This window comes from Somniosus microcephalus, chromosome 17, assembly GCF_052327205.1.
Source record: "Somniosus microcephalus isolate GS21.2 chromosome 17, FLI_Smic_1.0, whole genome shotgun sequence".
NCBI classification, from domain to species: domain Eukaryota; kingdom Metazoa; phylum Chordata; class Chondrichthyes; order Squaliformes; family Somniosidae; genus Somniosus; species Somniosus microcephalus.
In genome coordinates, this window is record NC_141003.1 from 90,999,633 (window position 1) to 91,022,254 (window position 22,622).

The 22,622-nt window shown below is 46.9% G+C and overlaps 1 protein-coding gene across 7 annotated transcripts in view; it reads left to right on the plus strand.

Annotated features, from left to right (window-relative positions):
- The window catches only part of LOC147105921 (semaphorin-3A-like), a 553,051-nt gene that overhangs the window by 145,460 nt on the left and 384,969 nt on the right, over positions 1 to 22,622 (plus strand). The window contains exon 1 of one of the 7 annotated variants that reach the window (XM_086010846.1): positions 20,957 to 22,194. The exons of the other annotated variants lie outside the window; for them this stretch is intronic. The gene's annotated coding sequence lies outside the window, so the exon portion shown is untranslated. Of the gene's footprint in view, positions 1 to 20,956; positions 22,195 to 22,622 lie in introns of those variants that run through there. 7 annotated transcript variants of the gene reach the window in all.

Below are 22,622 nucleotides of genomic sequence, written 5' to 3' on the forward strand. Positions count from 1 at the left end.
TCTATTTCTGCTTGAGTTGAGCCTGGAGTATGGGCTGGAACCAGATTCTGCTGGGATTCTGCCCCATTTAGTTTGGACCTTGAAATTTCAATCAGAGCACCAGGGGCGGGTTTTCCGTCAAGGGGGCGGGTTGGCGGGAGTTCCCAGCCTCCTTCAGGAAATTCCTCCCTTTGCCCCCGAATGGCCCAGCGGCTCCGGCCAGTCCCTCTGGAGCCTGCTGTAGGCCTCAAACCTTTACCTGAAGAGCAGTGGAGTGACGCCAGTGGGAGCCGAAGACTTAGCAAAGCATCATTTTTCTTCAGCCCAGTTGGTCGTCAGGTGGTTTTCAGGCGGTGCGACACGGTGGCGATCTGCCCTTCTAAGGCAGAGTGAGTTGGGCAGCGCGCATCCAGCCTTGTAGCTGTTGACAGCCTGCTCCCGCTCTGTAAATGACTCCAGCCCCGGGATTTGGGATGGGGGCCTCCAGCCTGGGGTTAGGGCAGGTATGGAATCCACTCTGCCGCACTAACACCAGCAGGGTGGTTCCCCAGGGAATTTGGGGCTTAAATCTGTATTATGGCCTTATCGGCAGCTCCATGTTAGAGTCCTGCACCTTTAACAATACTCTTGACATAGGCAGAAGAGGAAATTGATCCTGCCATACACTCCTTATGTTGATAGTGTGCAGGAATACAAGTATAAACATCAGACAGCTGATAGACACAGAAATCATACATTGCATGCAGCCCTTGTTAACTGACGTCTGTCAGATCCCAGTGTTTCCGGCTGCTTTAAGATGTCACTTTGTTCTTCGGTTTCTCATGTGAATGAATGTGTGCCTTGTTCCAAAGAGTTTGTTTAGCAGATTAAAAACATCAATCTGCTTCAAAATCTGACTCACAGAGGATGAGGTAACATCGTCCACTTGAACTTAGCAAGGAGTGGACAATTACTTTATTTACTGAGCGTTCAGCAGATCTGTGTAAACCCTTTTAATTCCAGGCCTGCAAATCTCTGGTCTGTGTTAAAGGGACATGGCTGTCCGGAGTTCCTGGCTTGTAATCAAGTTGGACAGTCAGTCAGTGAGGCTGTCTCGAACATTGTAATAATAGTTTTCAAAGGGGCTGAACGGGGCAAATGGCTTTTGACTGGGCGCAGCGCTGACATCGACTCCCGCGGGAGTCCTGTTGCGCCCTGATCTCCTTCGCCCGGAGATCGTGACGTCATCGCCGTGTGCTCCGCCCCAGTAGCGCCCCGGAACCGAAATGGACTTCCGCCCCCTGCAGCAGCGCCGGGCGGAAACACCGACAGCTGCAGGAGGCGAGCATCGGGCGGGCGGCCGCTTCGGGGGCGATGATTAAAGGCGAGGTGGCCGAGGTAAGTTAAAAAAAACTTACCTTTCTTGTTCTGCTTTTTCTCGCAGGTTCTTGCCCGCGATCGATGAGCACGCTGCTCGAGTGCCGGGCTGATCGTGCGGGTTCCTGCCCGTGATCGATGAGCACGCTGCTCGAGTGTCGGGCTGATCGCGCGGGTTCCTGCCCGTGATCGATGAGCACGCTGCTCGAGTGTCGGGTTGATCACGCGGGTTCCTGCCCGCGATCGATGAGCACGCTGCTCGAGTGTCGGGCTGTTCGTGCGGGATCGTGCCCGCGATCGATGAGCACGCTGCTCGAGTGACAGGCTGATCGCGCGGGTTCCTGCCCGTGATCGATGAGCACGCTGCTCGAGTGTCGGGCTGTTCGCACAGGATCGTGCCCGCGATCGATGAGCACGCTGCTCGAGTGTCGGGCTGATCGCGCGGGTTCCTGCCCGCGATCGATGAGCACGCTGCTCGAGTGTCGGGCTGATCGCGCGGGTTCCTGCCCGCGATCGATGAGCACGCTGCTCGAGTGTCGGGCTGATCGCGCGGGATCGCGGCTGCCTTGGTGGTCCAGGTGGGTAATGTTTCTATTGCAGAGCCTGCAGCGATGGCCCGTCCCTTTAAGGGAGGGAAGGAGCCTTTGAACGCGGCGGCGCGGCGCGGCCCAGTGCGCAGCGCTGCTGAAGTCTCCGCCCCGCTCGCCGACGATTGCGCATCAAGAGGAAGTGGAGCGATTGATTTAACGCAGCACTTCCTTCCTGGAGTGCAAAACCGAATTTTTTAGAAGTTTAGAATCATTAGTGCCTGGCGCTAATTTTCCAAACTTTTTAAGTTTAGCGCCCCAAACGGGGCTAGAATGAATTTTCCCCCCAAATTATTTCACAAAATGCTATAAAAATATAAACAGAAAGATTTGTATTTATATAGCATCCCAAAGCACATTACAGCCAATGAAGTGTGGTCACTGTTGTAATGTGGGAAACGTGGCAGCCAATTTGCGCACAGCAAGCTCCCACAAACAGCAATGTGATGATGACCAGATAATCTGTTTCAGTGATGTTGATTGCGGGATAAATATTGGCCAGGTCTCAAAAAAGTGCCCTCGGATTTTTCCACCCACGTGAGAGAGCAGACGGGACCTCGGTTTAATGTCTCATCTGAAAGACGGCCCCTCTGACAGTGCAGCACTCCCTCAGCACTGCACTGGAGTGTCAGCCTGGATTTTTGTGCTCAAGTCTCTGGAGTGGGACTTGAACCCACAGCCTGCTGATTCAGAGGTGAGAGTGCTGCAGATGACATTTTGTTTGTGAGGAAGGAGGCAGGGAGAAGGAAGTAGGTGAGCTGAGCTGCAATAAGGAGGGAATTATCCAGGGAAATTCTCCGCTCATTTCCTGCTGGGTGGCAAATTATACATTGGATGCAAGTTTCCACTTTTTTATTGACTTTATTCCAATTTTTTTCCCTCAACAACAACTTGCATTTATTTCACTCCCGTCATGTAGAAGCGTCGCTCAGAGCACCTTGCAAGGAGGAGAGGAGGCTGCAGAGCAGGAAGTGTGATGGATTCAAGGGAGCGCGCTCTAAAAGTAGCCACAATGGGTCAGCCTTTAGGAAGTTTTCCAATGAAAGAGAGAAACAGCAAGTCAGAATGGTTTTGTTGGAGTTTTCCGAAGAGCAGTTGTTGTCCTGAAGAGCCTGACACATGTTGGGTGTGACTTCACACTCAGTCAATCCTGCACATCGCACAACAGCTCATTGTTCATGAGGGAGTCGACACAGTCAGTAGACACTGGACCATGGCAGACGATGCAGCTGAGCATCTCCTGCTTTCACCCCACATCGATACATATACACCTCCGAGCAGCGCTCGCTGACCTTTACCCTCCAGACCTCACAAGCACAAAGCCAATTGTCTGATGCCAACTACTGCCTTCAATGAGATCACCAAGTCAGTGCAGATAGCAATCAAACCTCAGAACGTTGGGTTTGTGTTTGATTATTACTGCACCAGGCAATATGCATTCGGCCATTGGGGCATTATTTGAGATTTGATGGATTGGATTTGCTTTCCAGTTCTTTCTTGCATTGTTACCTGTTCTCAGTTGTTAGTGTAATAGCCCGCGCTCTGAGGTAATGGTGATAGATATACAGTGCTTTCACTTTCATTTTAAAGTTATCCAGAATGAGCAGTAAGGAATTACAATGGTTTTTCTGTTTGGAACTACTCCAGTGAGGGATCCTGGGTTATAAGTTCATGTAGAGTTAAAATAAATAGTTCTAACCTTCACTGAAAAATTTAAAGTTATTTGAAGTATTCAAACTACAAGCATTTATTTCTTCTGGTGATTATAATTGCTCGTACAAGCGGATATTCTAAAGTAGTCACATCAAAAGAACTACTGATGAGTCTGAGAGAATCTCTGGCCAAACGGCTCATTCTGTGGATTTAAAACATGCATCAAGTGCACTTGAACAGAAAGTAATGAGGTTCAAAATCGATTGCAACATCTCCAGCTTGAATGGAATGACATCCCACTTTGAGAGTGACTCTGACTCACAGCGTGCAGCCACACTGTCTGCATTACTGCAATGTAAACAGCTTCATCTTGTAATTAAGTTTTGAGATGCCGCAGACCTCTGGTTTATATTTTGTCCTCAGTTCTATTCTCACTTAAAGATGTCAATGGCCTGACTGGGGTCTGGTCTCTCAGATGGTGATTGGGCTCTGATACCCCATCCGAATGGCTGCTATTCCTGTGTGGGTTTTGGGTGTTGGCAGGCTGTCCAGTGTGGGCGATGCCACAGCACAGCCCAGTCACATCCTCACCCATTGGCCATACGCATGCGCTTCCGGCAGGGCTAACCACGCTGTGATCGGGAGTAAGAACTCTGCCCAATTTTTCCTCTTCCCCAATGTGGAGGTGCGCTAGCCCACGGCAATGTTCCTAACGTTACCTCACCCGACTAACTGACAGCAGCTTAAATCCTGGGCGTTTCCTGATCAGTGTAGCGCAGAAACCGTAGGGTAGATTTCACCTTCCACCACTGGTGGTTCGGTCGCCTTTTATATACTTCACCAGATTTTTCTTTCCATTGAACTTGATGGAAATGAAAATCCAGCCGGGTTTATGATGGGAAACTGTTTTGCAATTCCCAGTGCTGAAAGTTGAAGTTTACCCCAGTGACATTGCCTCTGAGATTTGTGTTAGATTATTTTGTGGTACCAACACAGGCATTGCACCAGTCAGGTGTAAGGAGACTTCCATTGCTTCAAAGACCTCATCAGCTGAAGCAGCGGTCTGTGTGTCTCCATCTTCTTAGTTTCACTAACTCTATTCCCTTGTGACCCCATCACTTTTCTCCCAATTGCCTTGTCTCCCAGCTCTTTAATATCAAACTCAATGGGATTCTGACTCCGATAGTGTTTCCCCCTAACCCCGCCCTCGGTCTCCTTATATCTTTCTCAGCCATAAACAATCCTGGGGCCTGAGTCAAGCCAGGGGCATCACACGGTTGGTGCACCTGACATCAGACATGTGTTCATTCACATCTCTTTACTGTCCATTTATCAAAACAAAAAGTTTAATATATGCTTTTTATATAAAAATATTTGTCGTTTTTCTGTTACTGGTATAACTCAAAGAGTAGTTTGTGGAATAACAGACCACGCAGCATTGGGTGGCTCGGCCTTTCAAGATTGTGGGTAACATGCGGCTGTGCCAGCTGATGGTTTGTTTTTGGGTTATCATTTCTTTCTTTCTCTCTAAACATTGTCGATTCTGTTCTTGTCTTTTTGCTGAGTCCAGAGAAGTGTAATTGTATTTAAAAATGTCCAACATCAACTCAATATTTGAGAAACTGGCAAGTTATTACCAAGAAGAAAAATAAGAAAGCTTCTGTAGTAATTTTTAAAAGCTTTAACTTAAAAAATAGAAAATTCCCTTCCTTCCCTAATGATGCTGAATAGGATGCGAGAGTTTAACGCTGGGGGTTATATCTCCATGGGTACCAACTGCGCTGCAATACCTCCTGCAAGTGGCCAATCTTCACGAGTCAATGAGAGGCCAGTGAAGTGATAGCGGGCACAGGGTGTCCTTAGAGGATCGGGAACCCACTTCCCAGAAGACCGGGTAAAGAGGCCTGAGCATTATCCAGGGAGGTTAGCCCATCTCTGGGCAGCTACATAGAGCGCCAGCACAGCACCATTGCCCGTGGCCCAATGTGCGGGCGGTACTATCAGCCTCTGAGTGTTGGCATACTGCTTAGCAATGGAAGATGTCACAGACACCCTCAATCCTTTGCTTACATGAGTCTTGCCTACTTAGTGGCATTGAGACCTATTGTACCACCCAAATTACCACCCTGGCTGAGATCAATGAGATCAGTACCGACCAGCGAACCGGCCTGGGGCCTTTGTGATCTGTGTGGCCAAATTACCACCCTGGCTGAGATCAATGAGATCAGTACCGACCAGCGAACCGGCCTGGGGCCTTTGTGATCTGTGTGGCTCACAATATTCTTGTGACAAAAAAGGAACAACTCACCTCTTTTGGCTCTTCTCTCTCCGCAAACAAAAACAATGAAGGGAATTTTCCGGGGGGTCAGCGGGTGGGATTGGTGGCGATTCGGATGGGAAATTTGATTTTTTGAACCGCGGGTCAGGACCCCGCTGTCAACCCGCCGCAATGCACCTTTCCCATAGGCACGTGTGTGATCTCCGATCCAACCCAACCCACAGAGGTGAGCGACCCAATTAAACCAATTATTGGGTTGTTGACAGACCCTTAATAATGCTTTTACCCTTACCTTTTAACTTTAACTGCTCGCCCACAGGGGGCCACGCTGCTCGGAGACCTCGTCTGTGAACCTGAGGCAGGAGTTGAATGGCCATTGCTCCAGCTGATTACTTGACATACAAATGTACAGTAAAAGCTCCCACCTGACAGATCATCACTTATTTCAGCCACAAGCTGTTTCTCAGTCCATTTCCAGCACAGATTCTGCAGGCTTTCCACTTTCCACTCTCCATCCACTCTCACCTCATTGGAAGAACTCTCTCACCATTGACAGAATGCTTCTGCCATCTCTACTTCACCTGCCATCTATTCCATCAACATGGGTGCCCTTTATACTCTCTCACCTTGGTTCTCAGAATCCAACCACGATCAGCCCCAACACCAGCAGTCCCAGGCATACCAGCAGCACCAACAACAACACCAACTTTCTCCGCAATCACCTGATGCTGCACAGGACAGAGGGCATCAGCACCCAACCACATTGCTGCCCGGGAGGCCAGGGATGGTTTTTTCACTTGACGCTGTACACCCTGGCTGCCACATGATGAACCAGGTTGGCACCACCCCACACCAACACCATAAAGCATCCCTACAATGCCTGAGCCATTCCTTTCACACTCATCACTATTGGTTAACATTATGTCTCACCATTCACTGCAACTCACTAAGCCACTTCCAAAGGTGCACACAAATCTGTCCAAGAACGGAAAGTGTTGAAAATAAAGGTTTCAATGTTTGACTGCACATTAACAGAAACTTTACATGAACATTGGCTAAAACACACAAGTGCCTACCCTTGTGTGTTGTTAGTTGGTATGATTGCACTAGGATGAGGGTGAGTGCGAGGGATGGCTAGTGAGATGTGAATGCGATAATGTAGATAGAGAGGGATGGGTGGAGGTGCAAGGTAAGTTGGTGTGAGTAAGGATGTGCAGGAGTAGGGTAGGGAAGGCAGAGTGATGGGGATGTGATGAGAGGCAAAGGAGGATGAAGAGGAGTGTGGTTTTGTACTAATGTTTCGTGGTCTAATGAGATCATTGAAACATTTGCAGCACTGCACCCAGGTCCTCCTGACAACATCCCAGCTGTTGACCTCCCCTGCAATGTGCAACCAGGCTGCTTTGATGTCCTGGGGAGGTCACTTCCACCCATGGGAAGGGAAGAGAACCTCCCTGCGTGCTGTGACCCCCTCTTATGGAGGGAGTCCTGGGAGAGCCTGGGTGCAGCCCTCTGCCTCTGTGCAGCGATTGTCAGTGTTTGCAGCACTTCAATGCTGTAGAACACTGACAGCACAAATGTCAAGCGAAAGTTGGCCATGGTCCCTTTAAGAAAACCGGCTGATGACACGTCATCAAATGACGTCACCAGATCCGCTTCCTCTAATTGGGCCGGGTAACACGCTGGGCGGGCTTAGTAAGCCCAATCAACGTTAATTCATTTTAGACAGCGGGATGGAGCCAGCAGCGGGGCCGCGACATGCCACCCGCCACCCGCCATCGACATCGCCCGCCCCGGACCCGCCGAGGTGAGCAAAATCCCGGCCAATGCTCGGCAAAGACATTTCTTCAATGCCATAAAATTTGCTGCCAAGTACCTGCCATATTATATGGTTCAATAGAGTCCCAATAAATACATACCTAGATTGCCAACAAACACTGTGTTTGGATTCCAAACCTCAGTTAATATGTCCCCAAGAGTCCATTCAATCAAAATAACGACTGAAAAGACTGAATCAAAAGTGATTTGTTTTCTAAAGGTGGGGCTGCCTCTGCCCATTTGTCATCTTTGAAAACTTCAATTGTCAGTCGATTCACTACATCCAGAGGACTCAGCCGTAAAAGCTTGATAACGGAGAGAAAGATATTCAATCAGTATCATGTATCTAAATGTGAAGAATCAATTGGGCAGTCTGTGCAAAGGGAGTGAAAGAATGCATTCATTTTCTAGACATTATTCAGATGCTTGGATAAGTTTGTCTTTAATCTGGAATCATGAGTATATTGGTTTCCTACGATTTAAAACAAATTATATTTGCTTCCTTAATGTTATCCGGTGGAAATGCTATGAGATTGCAAGGGTATGATAAAAGACAGGAGATTGGTTACTAAGGTGACTGCAATAACACTTGAAAGTATCCGGCCTCACACAACAGTGGCTGTGGTAGTGATTTATTTTAATTTATCTTCTGAGCTTTTTCAAACAGCCAATTCCAGAAGGATTGGTAAGCCAAGTCAACCGCGTGTCACCACCGTCGGGCTGAGGCACTCATAGGGGGAGAAATTCGGTATCGCCCTGTTTGGGGTACTATTATCGGCCGGGCGCAAAGTTTAACGCCCGGTGCTAATTATCGCCTCCGACTGCAAACTTGGCTTCTACCGCCCCTGGAGTTGATTGGAGCGCTAAATCAGGTGCTGCACACCTCTCTTAAGGCGCTAAGGCCGAGGAGCGAGGCGCTACCTCAGAGCGCTGGCAAAGCTCATGTGATGTCAGTCAGCATGGAACACAGACACACTGGCACCGGCCAGTTCTTAAAGGGGAGTTCTGACAAATGGTCATCGACCTGAAACGTTAACTCTGTTTCTCTCTTCACAGATGCTGCTTGACCTGCTGAGTTTCTCCTGCATTTTCTGTTTTTATCTTAAAGGGGAGGGTTGATCTTGCTCTCCATCCACATCCTGCTCATTGCAGCCTTGAATCTCGGCCTGGAGAGACCTGTACATCAAATCTGCTGGAAAGAACAATGGAGAGACCCAGGGAAAGAGCTCAGAGTGCAGCCCCCACAGTCTCTTCTAAATCGATACAAGGAAGGTCAAATCAAAATCAACCTGCAAAGTGCTGCTCAGTACCCAAAACTCCTTCACACAGTGTTGAATCTCTCCAGAAGTCTCTCTCTCTCTCTCTCTCAGAATGCGTGGTGCAAAAATGTCACCGACAAAAAAAGGCAGGAAGCGGTCGCCTTTAAATAGCGCTCCCCCAGTCCCTTCCCGACTGCAAAACGCTCCCCTCAACCTGTCGTTGCTAGCGGCAGGCGGTAAGGCAGGGGGCACCACTCAATTTCTGGTCCGGAGCGCTACTGGGGCGTTGCGCACTCGACTGACGTCACGATCTGCCGGCGCAGGAGATCGTGGTGGTAGTGTTTAGCGCCGCTGCAAAATGTCTAGTTAATTTCGTGAGCGGCGCAAACATTGCTGCACCCGGGCGCTCGTTGCTTTGCGCCCCACTTGGCACCCTGTTAAGGTGCTAACGGGAGGCGCAGACAACTGAATTTTCCCCCCATAGAATCATAGAATGGTTACAGCACAGAAGGAGGCCATTCGGCCCATGGAGCCCATGCAGGCTCTCTGCAAGAGCACTTCAGCTAGTCCCATTCAATTGATCAAATGTTTTTGTACAGTCGAAAGATAACAAAAGAACAATCATGTGATCTTCCTATCTGGATAAAGGAAAGGTGGCAATGTAGGGAAATTAACTAGACATTTTGCAGCGGCGCTAAACACTACCACCACGATCTCCTGCGCCGGCAGATCGTGACGTCAGTCGAGTGCGCAACGCCCCGTTAGTGCTCCGGACCAGAAATTAAGTGGCGCCCCCTGCCTTACCGCAGACGCATGGGAACATCACCACCTACAAGTTCCCCTCCAAGCCACACACCATCCTGACTTGGACCTGCATCGCCGTTCCTTCACTGTCGCTGGGCCAAAATCCTGGAACTCCCTTCCTAACAGCATTGTGGGTGTACCTACACCATATGGACTGCAGCGGTTCAAGAAGGCGGCTCACCACCATCTTCTCAAGGGCAATTAGGGATGGGCACTAAATGCAGACCAAGCCAGCGATGCCCACATCCCATCAATGAATAAAAAAAATAAAAAAAATAAGGATATAGCCCCTGATCATTGTGGCAATATAACCACCTATATAATGAACAGATAATCTGGTCATTATCACATTGCTGTTTGTGGGAGCTTGCTGTGCGCAAATTGGCTGCCGCGTTTCTCACATTACAACAGTGGCTGCACTTGAAAAAGTACTTCATTGGCTGTAAAACATTTTGGGACGTCCTGAAGTCATGAAAGGTGCTATAGAAATGCAAACTCATTCTCCCTGCTTCTATTATATAACACAATATAATTCAAGCGTCAAAGGGGAAGTAAGGGCTTTCATGTGGTTACAATAGAATTTCAGATGGTCATATTATGGTTGAAGGGGGTGAAGGGACCAGTCTTGAGATCACTCCCATTATTGGAGATTTTTAAAAATGTGTTCCTGGGTTGTGTCCATCACTGGCAATGCCGGCATTTATTGCCCATCCCTAATTGCCCTTGAGAAGGCGGTGGTGAACTGCCTTCTTGAACTGCTGCAGTCCGTGTGGTGAAGGTACTCCCACAGTGCTGTTAGGGAGGGAGTTCCAGGACGTTGACCCAGCGACGATGAAGGAACAGCGATATATTTCCAAGTCAGGATGGCGTCTGACTTGGAGGGGAACTTGGAGGTGACAGTGTTCCTATGCATCTGCTGCCCTTGTCCTTCTAGGTGGTAGAGGCCGCAGGTTTGGGAGGTGCTGCCGAAGAAGCCTTGGCGAGTTGTTGCAGTGCATCTTGTAGATGGTACACACTGCAGCCACGGTACGCCGGCGGTGGAGGGAGTGAATGTTTAAGGTGGTGGATGGGGTGATGATCAAGCGGATTGCTTTGTCCTGGATGGTGTCGAGCTTCTTGAGTGTTGTTGGAGCTGCACTCATCCAGGCAAGTGGAGAGTATTCCATCACACTCCTTACTTGTGCCTTGTAGATGGTGGAAAGGCTTTGAGGAGTCAGGAGGTGAGACACTCGCCGCAGAATACCCAGTCTCTGACCTACTCTTGTTGCCATAGTATTTATGTGGCTGGCCCAGTTAAGTTTCTAGTCAATGGTAACCCCAGGATGTTGATGGAGGATTCGGCGATGGTAATGCTGTTGAAAGTCAAGGGGAGGTGGTTAGAGTCTCGCTTGTTGGAGATAGTCATTGCCTGGCACTTGTGTGGCGCGAATGTTACTTGCCACTTATCAGCCCAGGCCTAAATGTCCTCCGGGTCTTGCTGCATTCGGGCATGGACTGCTTCATTATCTGAGCAGTTGCGAATGCTAGTGAACACTGTGCAGTCATCAGCGAACATCCCCGCTTCTGACCTTATGATGGAGGGAAGGTCATTGCTGAAGCAGCTGAAGGTGGTTGGGCCTAGGACACTGCCCTCAGGAACTCCTGCAGTGATGTCCTGGGGCTGAGATGATTGACCTTCAACCACCACAACCATCTTCCATTGTGCTAGGTATGACTCCAGCCAGTGGAGAGTTTTCCCCCCAATTCCCATTGACTTCAGTTTTACTGGGGCTCCTTGATGCCAGACTCGGTCAAATGCTGCCTTGATGTCAAGGACAGTCACTCTCACCTCACCTGCTCCTTGAGGACGTGGACATTCTGTAGATCAGCACACAGCAGAAAGGGAATATCCAGGTACCGTTTGTTTTACACATTGCTATAAAAAGGGTCAAAAATGCGACCAGGAGTGAATTCAAACGTTGAAATGCCAAGTTTCCATTTTCAATTTAACCTCCACACAACTGGGTTCTGCTCAGTTCAAGTCTGAGTCGTCTTGTGGACTGGCAGAATATGTGCACAGCCTGACCTGCTGCCCACACCTACCTCCTTCTTCTCTTCCCCATTGTACCTGTTCCTAACAAAGCGGGCAATCAATCGACATTGCCACAGCACCAGCTGATGAAAGATACTCCAGGTACAGCAAAAACTACAGCTATTGGGCTTAACGAGGCAAAGTTCTGATTTGTTTTGATTTGTGTTTCAGACTTCCAATACTTTAATGAGAAACGTTACTGTTGAGGGCCTCGCGCAATCAATAGTGAGACTCACTCACCTCAGAGAAACAGTTCATTTTACACCAAAGCGATAGTTTTTCCTATTTCTTGTTTAATAACGTGCGTAAGGAATAATTTCCTTCCTCATTCCAATTCAGGAGCTAAGTATTTGAAAGAAATATTCACTTAATTTGTGTAACGTGAGCTGAGCTTTTTGGAAAAAATGGCCATTCATTGTTGATCCACATTGATAGCTTTTGATCAAAGTCTGACCATTGATTTGAACCAGTACATTTCAAATATTGGAAACAGCTTCCTCTGTCTCTAAGAACTCTGTGTCTACACCATCCAGATACACAATACAAGCACATAAATCACACGGTAATGTTTCTGTACACTCTCCTGCTGATAGACCATTAATATTGATGGTAGTGTTCTGGTAGCTGCTGGTTGCAAACAGGTCAATCTCCCACTAATGAAACACCAGACGTGGCATTTATGTTGTATCCATTGTGCCCTTCCAATATAGTGAATACTGATTTCATCACTTTACAAATGATGTGTTATTTAACGGGACATGCATTAATTTCTAATGGTGGCCGCTGAGGGTTAATATTAGGTGTACAATGTTAAATGATGTGCTGTAAGAATGAATGATACCATCAAGATAAGTGCTGCTTTTTAAATGAACTACAGCTAGATGCTATTTGGTGGACTGTCTAAAGCAGCAAATAAATCTTCACCCGATCAAAAAAAGGAACTTTAGGGGGAATTTGAACTCCACAGCTGTCGCCGGGCATGACGCAGTGGAAGACCTGTCTATTTCAATGGCCGGGCCTTACCAACACTGGCCTGTCGCCTGCTTGCCTGAGATGGGTGTCCAGTGGCAGCTCAACGTCTAGCAGCTTGCGAAGATCGTGCGAGCCTGTGGCCTGCCGGGTTAGTCGCTGGGGGAAGGTTCTGGAGGGTGTCACTGGCCGGAATGGAGGAGCCTGGTGCCGCAACAGCCCGAACTTTCTTTGTGGGATCCAGAGGGCCCACAAAAGTAGGCTTTAAACTTACCTGATAGAGTCTCCGCTGGGAGTTGGCCGGGTTTTACTCCGCGGATGCTCTGCTCAGCTGGCTGTTAAAATTTTTACGTTGTCTAATGACATCATAGGACCCGAATTTACATTTATTCAGGAGTTTCCCGCCTGAGTCAGGTGGCGCGACCACTCAAGAAAACAGTGGCGTTAAAATGGCCGCCATGAGGGAACTGAGCGGTTATTGCACAGGTTGGGTTTGAACTCCCGTTCCACCCAGTTTGTGCCAGGGATAGGGAGTTAAATTCCCCATTTTGTTTTCTCAACCTTTTACTTAAGATCGAGAAAAATGAGGTTTCTTTTGAGTCATAAGGGAATGAATCAAGTTTATGCACAGTTCTGTTATAGCTGTAGTTTACCATACTCTCTATCCCACAGATTGGACTTTGAGACAGGTATTCGTGTGGTGCTCCCTGAACCTTCCATTTCTCAAACAATTTTGAACATTGCTAATAACCGGACATCATCCATTTTTCATTACATATTGCGGTGTGGAATTGAAGGTATCTAGCTATTTGTGTGGGCACATTCTATCTGTTACCGAGATTCTCCCCTGGGACACTGGGCAGTTGATTTAGTGCATGGAATTGAGAAGTAGTCAGCGTATTCATCATGTTGTGCACAATGACTTGTTGGTTCCCTTTGATCAAAGACTCCAGATGTGACCTTTTAAGTTATCCGCAGGTTAGCCTGGGTAGATGCAATGGTGCAGTTTTTAAACCTACCCTGCAACTATTTTTGAGTATTTTGAATGGAAAAGCCACTGAGTGAAGTGCAAACCTTGCTGGATGAAATAGGACAGTGGAAAGACAGAGTGTTGGTGGGGGGGGGGTCACATGTGCCTTGTGGAGGAAGATGGCACTGGCTCTGAGTGTCAGCTCTCTCCAGTACTGCAGAACACTATCACAAAGAGTTTAATGACCTGACCAGGGCAGGCAAGGCAACACACCAATCATTCTTTCTTTTCTTTCTTGGGCACTCACACAATCTGCCCTCTGACAATACTAGATTACAGTTATTCCTTCACAATGCACTCTGGTTATAGGGGGCACTAACTCGGGATCTTACATTATGGTTATACATCACCTCCAACAGCAATTACTTGCATGTACAGCCCTAAAACTCCTTTCTCTACTTTAACAGGGCAATACCACCACATCTCTTCTTTTAGCTGTCCCATGCCATTTGACATACACTCCTCAATTGCTACTCTTTACATAATTTCCTCAATCTTATTGCAGGAGAAAATGGCACACAATGCCCATGAGAGGCAGACCACTGGAGGGGGCAATTCCCAGCCTGAAACATCTCCAACATGAAACATCTCACACCCAGTGAGGAACAGACCACGGAGCTCATGGGGAGAGACAATCTGCCCTTGCTGTGGGAGATGGCAGACATCAATGGAGCTTCACTGGTTTCTGCACCTCCACCATCCTTTTGTAGAACATGGGCAACCAACCACCTCTCATGATATTGGCCCTCAGGTGCACCCAAGGGAAACATTAGAAGAGATGAAAGAAAGGCACCTTTATCAATCTAACTGATGCATCCTTCTCAGGACAGCGGCAAATGCCTTCCCTGTCAGAGCACCATCCTAGCGGAATGGAGGAGGTTAGGAAAGCATAGGTTGACTTTGTTCACTTTATTGTATTAAAGTAGAACTCCCTCCCTAACAGCACTGTGGGAGTACCTTCACCACACGGACTGCAGCGGTTCAAGAAGGTGACTCACCACCAACTTCTCAAGGGCAACTAGGGATGGGCAATAAATGCTGGCCTTGGCAGCGATGCCCACATCCCAGGAACGAATAATAAAAAAAAATATCTTGCCTTGCCGTGTAGGATCCTTTGCACGTTGCCACACACAGTCTCTACATTCAGGGAGTGGACGCCCTTCCTGAGAGGAGATTTTCTGTAGGAGCCTGCACAGCAATGTGGGTGCCATCTATTGCACCCTGGACCTTGGGAGCCTGTAATACTGGATAATCCGATCTTTCTGTTATGCCAAAGGTGATAAATTCCCCAGCTTTCCTGTCACCTGATGAATGCTTGCCCATCCTGCACCCTCGCTTTTATTACATATAAATTGTCCTCTGGCTACTGGAAATGACATTATGCCATAAAGGTTCAGTTAAAGAACCACAGAGAGAGAGAGAGGTGTGGGCAGATGAGAATGGCTGCAGGCCCTCATGTAGTGGATGGCAGAGTTACACTGCTGCTTCTTTGGAGACACACATTCCTCTCTTAAATAAATCCTCACTACGGTCCTCAAGGAACCACTGTTACCTGTATATTAAATGGAAGTTATCATAGAATCATAGAAATTTACAGCACAGAAGGACCCACTCGGCCCATCGTGTCTGTGCCGGCCAAAAAAGAGCTCTCCAGCCTAATCCCACTTTCCAGCTCTTGGTCCGTAGCCCTGCAGGTTACGGCACTTCAAGTGCATATCCAAGTGCTTTATAAATGTGATGAGGGTCTCTGCCTCTACCACCCTTTCAGGCAGTGAGTTCCAGACCCCCACCACCCTCTGGGTGAAAAAAGTTCTCCTCAACTCCCCTCTAATCCTTCTACCAATTACCTTTAAGTAGCTGTTTCTAGTCCACTTTTGCTGAACTACATCTCAGCTTAGCAAAATTTGCCCTTTCCCCAATCGAGAACTTTTACTCCTGATCTAGCTTTGTTCTTTTCCATAGCTACGCTAAATCTAACTGAATTATGATCACTACCACTAAAATGCTTTCCCACTGACACCCCTTTCACCTGCCCAGCTTCATTCCCTAAAACCAAGTCCAGAACTGCCCCCTCTCTTGTTGGCCTTGCTACATACTGGCCAAAAAAAGTTCTCTTGAATGCATTTTTAGAATTCTGTGCCCTCTATACCTTTCACATTGATTCTATCCCAGTTAATATTAGGGTAGTTGAAATCCCCTACTATTATTGCCCAATTGTTTTTGCACTTCTCAGAAATTTGCCTACATGTTTGCTCTTCTATCTCCCTCTGACTGTTTGGGGGTCTATCGTACACTCCCAGCAGCGTGATTGCCCCTTTTTTATTCTTCAGTTCAACCCATATGGCCTCATTGGATGATGCTTCTAACATATCAATCCTCCTCACAGCTGTAATTGTTTCTTTAACCAATATTATGACTCCCCTCCTTTTTTATCCCCTCTCTATCTCGTTTGAAAACCCTGTAACCAGGAATGTTAAGCTGCCATTCCTGCCCTTCTTTCAGCCATGTCTCAGTAACAGCTATAATATCATACTCCCACATGTCTATCTGTGGACTCAGCTCATTTACCTAATTCACTAGACTCCTTGCATTGAAGTATATACCATTAAGCACTGCCAAACCCCTTTGTTGTCTATTTTCTAGCCTTTGTTTCCTCTGCCTTCCAAACTCACTTGCTAATTTACTGCCTTCCATTTCCAGCTTTGCTTCTCTCCCTTCTGAATCTACGCACAGGTTCCCATCCCCTCCGCCAATGGAAGTTGGGGGAATATCTGGTGTGGTCCTTCCTCCTTAAAAGGTGCCTGACTATTCTTTGCTCCATCCTGTGCTGCTCTTCCACCTCCTTAATAATGTCATACAAGGGGTATGCTTATAGCACCTTCAACACCTGCTTTCTGAAACCTTTCACTGTGGTTGTGGGGAGGTCAAAGTCTCCCCGTGGCGTCACACTCGCAGAAGCATGTCCAGGTCCGTCTCGGCACAATGCCAAAACATTACTGCAAAAAGTTGTTGCCAGCTGTAGAAATCGCCATTGAAACTCTCCACACTCTTCAGGCTCTCAATCTCCTCACCTGCATGTGTCTGCTGATTCAGGCAACAGCTGCACTTTATAATTCAGCTCCTCCCAAGCGTACTATGAGTAGAAAAACAGAAGATGCTGCAATAGCACCACGGGCCCTTATTATTACATATAAATGAGCTCACTTGGGACTCTGGGCAGATTGCGGGAAGGTTCAAGAAGGTGGTGTTCCCATGCACCTGCTGCCCCTGTCCTTCTAGGTGGTAGAGGTGGTGGGTTTGGAAGATGTGTATTTTACTTGCTGAATTCCCTCATGCACTTCCATTTTTGTTGTTGTGTTTAGGAGGTGCTGAGCATGATGTGCATTACTTTTGCCCTTTGCTTTAGCCAAGATCTCCTTCGCCATGTCTTAATCCTGGCTTTTTTCCAATTTTATAACTTTGGGTTTGGGATTCCATTTCCTTATGGTTTAGGGTTGGCAGATTTGGGCAGTGACCAGTGTGTATAACTCAGACCTGACTTTGTGTGTAATTGTCGGCTGCTGTATTCATGTATACACGTCTGGCTAAGATGACTATTTTATTGTCCTCTATTCCTTGGGCATGGAGACCCGTGCCTTTGTACTTCTCAGTGCCTTGTAATGTTGGTGCCTTGCAACAAACCATAGTTTTCCTTTAAACATGCTGCATTTATGAACTGTGACTACAATGAGGTATCAATGACCCATGATTCTGTGATCCCGCTGCTCGGTGAACAGTAATATCCTGTGCACATGTGTAATGAATCTCGTGCATTTTAAATCTCTCCTAATCAGAATGCCTGAAACCAGCCTTCACAAGATTCCGTGCAATAGCTGCAGACGGGCTTTCTGTAGATTACATTTAGTGACAGAGGTTTTGTAGTTTGTAAATAGTGTTGCCATGATGTGAACATTAAAATGTCCCAATCTGGTGGCACATTGAATGTGAATGGCCTATGATATCACAGAGAGGACGTTGTAAATATAAACATGCTGCTGACTTCTTCTATATGACAAATCAAACACTTTAGTACCTCACAATTAGCATAATATATATTTTTCTTTACATGGACATAGAAGCTAAAGAAGCCCATCTATTAACAACAAAGCTCATTCGAACATCATTCAGTCTCGATGCACTGAGGCTTGCCGCAGTCAGTTCACAGTCAGGAACTCATGCTTTGTGTTCTCGTGCTGGAGATCCCCATTGTTCACCTCACAGCCCTGGCTCAATGACTGAAAACCACAAGGTACCTTCCTTAAGACTGAAGTCTGGACCAAGAACTTAATTACCTTTAAGCTGAATAGCCGTTGGATTTTGTTTTAATAATAGAGATCGTTTAGACACACACATGAATGAAGCAGATGGAGATTGTACAAATCATCAGTTCTATGTTATCAGCCCCACTGCCCAAATCTGGGAACGAGAAAAATCTCCCAAAATCCAATCTATACGGAAATGGAACCTCAATCGCCAGCACCATATGCAAACTTGAAGTTAAAAGGCAGAAGAAAGCAAGGTGTGTGTCTTAAAGAAGGAAATCTTGGCCTAGACAAAGGATAAAAGTAACACAATATGCTTAACACCTCCCAAATAAGCCAACAAACACACAAGCCGCTGCGTGAACACTGTGGGGACCTTCAGGTGTGCTGCTGTTGTCTGGGGTCTGGTTGGGGGCAGTTGCCCAGAAGATCATCCCTCTTGATTCTACTTGTAGGCCAATGCAGATTTAACTACTACTAGTTGAAGAGATGGGAGGGTTTAGGAATGGAATTCCATAGAGCTTGGCTACTGATGGTACTCGCACCAACGCTGGAGCAAGGGGAAGAGCAGATGTGCATGAGGTCAGAATGTCCTGAAAAAAGTAGAGGGTTCTGGGGGAAGGGGACAGTTTAACAGAGGGGGTGAGCAATTGGAGCCTCACTGAGGACCAGGGGTTGGCGGGTGCCTGGGGGTATTATAGGGGGAAGGAGGGTGGAGAGGGCCATTCCCAGGGAGCATAGCAGAGAATAAACAGAGTGCACCAAGAATAAAATAAACCAGCAAATCATGGTAGACCACACATTCCGAGGACCTAAATGACCCTTGGATTTTGAAACCATCATTACTGATCCATAGAGAGGTTACTGTATTCAGCATGTATGAGAGTGAAATCCCCTGCCTAACAATCACCATCTCAAGCCTGTGGCATGTGTGATGCAGCTTTTAGTGTGTCAAGGGGCTTGAATTTCTACAGGGGTTCTCCCGATTGTCCTTGGTAGATCCACAGAAATCCCAGAAAAACAGCTGTTTCTGCCGTTCCTCCAAGGATTCTGCAGATGTTCCACCATAGCTATGGTGGACAATCTGGAGAAGCCCAGTGAAAATGAATGGTGAATGTCTCAGATATAAGGCTTGTGACTGAAAATCACACACACAGGATTCGTCTATGTTCACAGCTCTACATTTATCTGATTTCTACTGTATAGTGCAGTTACCTCCTGGTTGAGCAATGCCTTGACTTCAAAATTCTCATCCTTGTTTTCAAATCCCTCCATGGCTCACCCCTCCCTATCTCTGTAATCTCCTCCAGCCCCACAACCCCCCGAGATATCTGCGCTCCTCTAATTCTGCCCTCTTGAGCATCCCTGATTATAATCGCTCAAACATTGGCGGCCGTGCCTTCTGTTGCCTGGGCCGTAAGCTCTGGAATTCCCTCCCTAAACCTCTCTGTCTCTCTACCTCTCTTTCCTCCTTTAAGACGCTCCTTAAAACCTACCTCTTTGACCAAGCTTTTGGTCACCTGCCCTAATTTCTCCTTATGTGGATCGGTGTTAAAGTTTTTGTCTTTAGTACTCCTGTGCAGTGCCTTGGGACGTTTTACTACATTAAAGACGCTATATAAATTCACGTCGTTGTCGTTGCTGTTGTTGTTATGATGTTTAGTGAATATTTGCCGTGTCTTTTGAGATGTTATGGTGCAGCGCCAGGTAGAAACATGGACTACTACAAACCTGAAATCTTAAGTTACATGAAACTATTAAGAAGCACGATAGTTTAATTTTTGCCACTGAGGAGAGTGGGTGAGAGACAATGGAGTAATAACAACAACAACTTGCATTTATATATCACCTTTAAGAACATAAAAACATAAGAATCAGGAGCAGGAGTCGGCCGTATGGCCCCTCGAGCCTGCTCCGCCATTCAATAAGATCACGGCTGAACTTCTACATCAACTCCACTTTCCCGCCCGATCTCCATATCCCTTGATTCCCCTAGAGTCCAAAAATCTATCGATCTCAGCCTTGAATATCCTCAACGACTGAGCCTCCACAGCCCTCTGGGGCAGAGAATTCCAAAGATTCACAACCCTCTGAGTGAAGAAATTTCTCCTCTAATTTCTTAGCCCTGAATGGCCGACCCCTTATCCTGAGACTATGCCCCCTAGTTCTAGAGTCTCCAGCCAGGGGGAAACAGCCTCTCAGCATCTACCCTGTCAAGCCCTCTAAGAATTTTATATGTTTCAATGAGATCACCTCTCATTCTTCTGAGCTCCAGAGAGTATCGGCCCATTCTACTCAATCTCTCCTCATAGGACAGCCCTCTCATCCCAGGATCAATCTGGTGAAGCTTTGTTGCACCACCTCCAAGGCAAGTATATCCTTCCTTGGGTAAGGAGACTAAAACTGTGCCCAGCACTCCAGGTGTGGTCTCACCAGGGCCCTAAATAATTGCAGCAAGACTTCCTTACTCTTATACTCCAACCCCTATTGCTGTAAAGGCTAACATACCATTTGCCTTCCTAATTGCTTGCTAGTAACCGAGTAAAACATCCCAAATAACTTCACAGGAGTTTTATCAAATTAAATTTGACACCGAACCACATAAGGAGATATTAGGACAGGTGGGGTAGGTTTTAAGACCGTCTTAAAGGTGGAGAGAGGGATAGAGAGGCAGCAGTAACACGAGATGAGGGTATGATAGCGCAGTGGCTGTGTTACTGGACTAATAATCCCGAGACTGGGAGTTCATAATCCCATCACGGCAGTTGGACGAATGTAATTCAGTTTTTTAAAAATCTGGAAATAAATAACATTGTCATAAAAACCCAATTGGTTCACCAATGTCCTTTAGGGAAAGAAACCTGCCGTCCCTATATGTGACTCCAGTCCCACACTGACGTGGTTGCCCTTGGAAATGGCTTAGCAAGACACTCAGTTGTATCAAACCACTTTGGTAACCAGGGATGGGCAATAAATGCTGGTCTTGCCAGTGCTACCTACCTCCCGAGGTAATGATTGACATTAAAGATCCAGGACAGAGTCCTGGTAAGAAGAAAGGAAGTGGGGAGAAAGTGATCGCAATAGGAGGTTGGGCAATTAGGCAATCAGGCAAGATGTGAGAGACCCAATGAAGGAGCACTTGAACTTGAGTAATAAGATACTTGTGGCATTCGAGAGATAGATCTGGGGGCTATTTAAACCTAACCCACCCATCGGGGAATGGACGAGGTCGGGGAACGCTGGTTTTACACCCCGCCCGATTTTACTCTTCATTGAAGTGAACAGAGAGTGATATTGGGCGGGGCGTAAAGCCAGCATTGCATCCCATGGGTATCCTGCCAGCAAGTTAGATTAAAATTACCCCCAGAATATCTCATTGCTGATCAGCCCATGAGCAAGATATAATACATCACACCGTCCTTGTCTCAGGTGATGGAAACTCTCTTGCTGAAACTTTAGGCAGTAGCTGAGGGAGGAAATGAGATTTTGGGGGGAGAAAATAGTCCAATTAGCATTTACTGATTTAAAGCAGTGAGCCATAAAGTGAAATGACTGCATTATTTACTAAGGCAGCAATAGTCATTAGCAGCACATAAAGTGGCTTTCTCCAGAATCAGAACAAGTCGAACAGCTGAACTTGTTAAAAGTGAATTAAAAGTGCTTCTGATGGTGCACGGGGAGCTGGTGTGCTCAATAGCTCACACCAGAAGCCCGTTAAAAAAAGAGGAAGGCAAATAAACCTTCTGAAGTAGGCTTTGTAAATGTGTTTGTTATGTCTGCTTTAGGTTTTGCTTCGAGCATATGGCAGCTATTCCTCAGTCTTACCCTTTCTGTCCCCGCCCACCCAGCCTTTCTCTCGCTTTCCTAGCGTTCCCCTGCTGGTTTTCCACACTTGGAGAAGTTGCTCAGAGTACAGTCGGCATCAAAGCCTTGGATTACTGCCTTTATCCAGCAGTGCTTTCGCCGGTCGGAGGAAAGCAATGAGCACTCGGTTGACGTATTTGATTAGTTCAAATCAAAGCATTCATGGTCTAAATCCTCCATAAAGGTCTGAAAGTCATCTCCTGCGGGATTAATGCTTGCACTCAGGTACATTTTTCCCCCTTTGAGCAGTTCTCGGTAAGCCATCTACTATTTTCGAAATGCTTTTTTCTATTCCTTAAGGTCATGTCCTGAAGGCACGATTTGAATCCACTCTTGACAGTCTGTGTGTTTAGAATGCAAAGCATCAGAAAGTCAGTTCACCCTTTAACTGCTGAAGTTGCTTCTGCTGAGAACTGTGAATGTTTTCTGTCATGTAACATTTAGAAAAGAAAAGTGACTTTTGGCAAGTATTACAGTGTAAATTGTCAAATGTGCGGAGCCCTATATTGTACAAGAGGTTTGTCAATCTTATAGTTATTTAATGCAGAGGTGATTGCATTTTTCAAAGGGTTAAACCTGCTCTGCTAAACGTAAGTGTTTGTACAGTTAGGTGTGGAAGATCTGGAGCATGATGTAAGGTTGTGAGGTGCCAG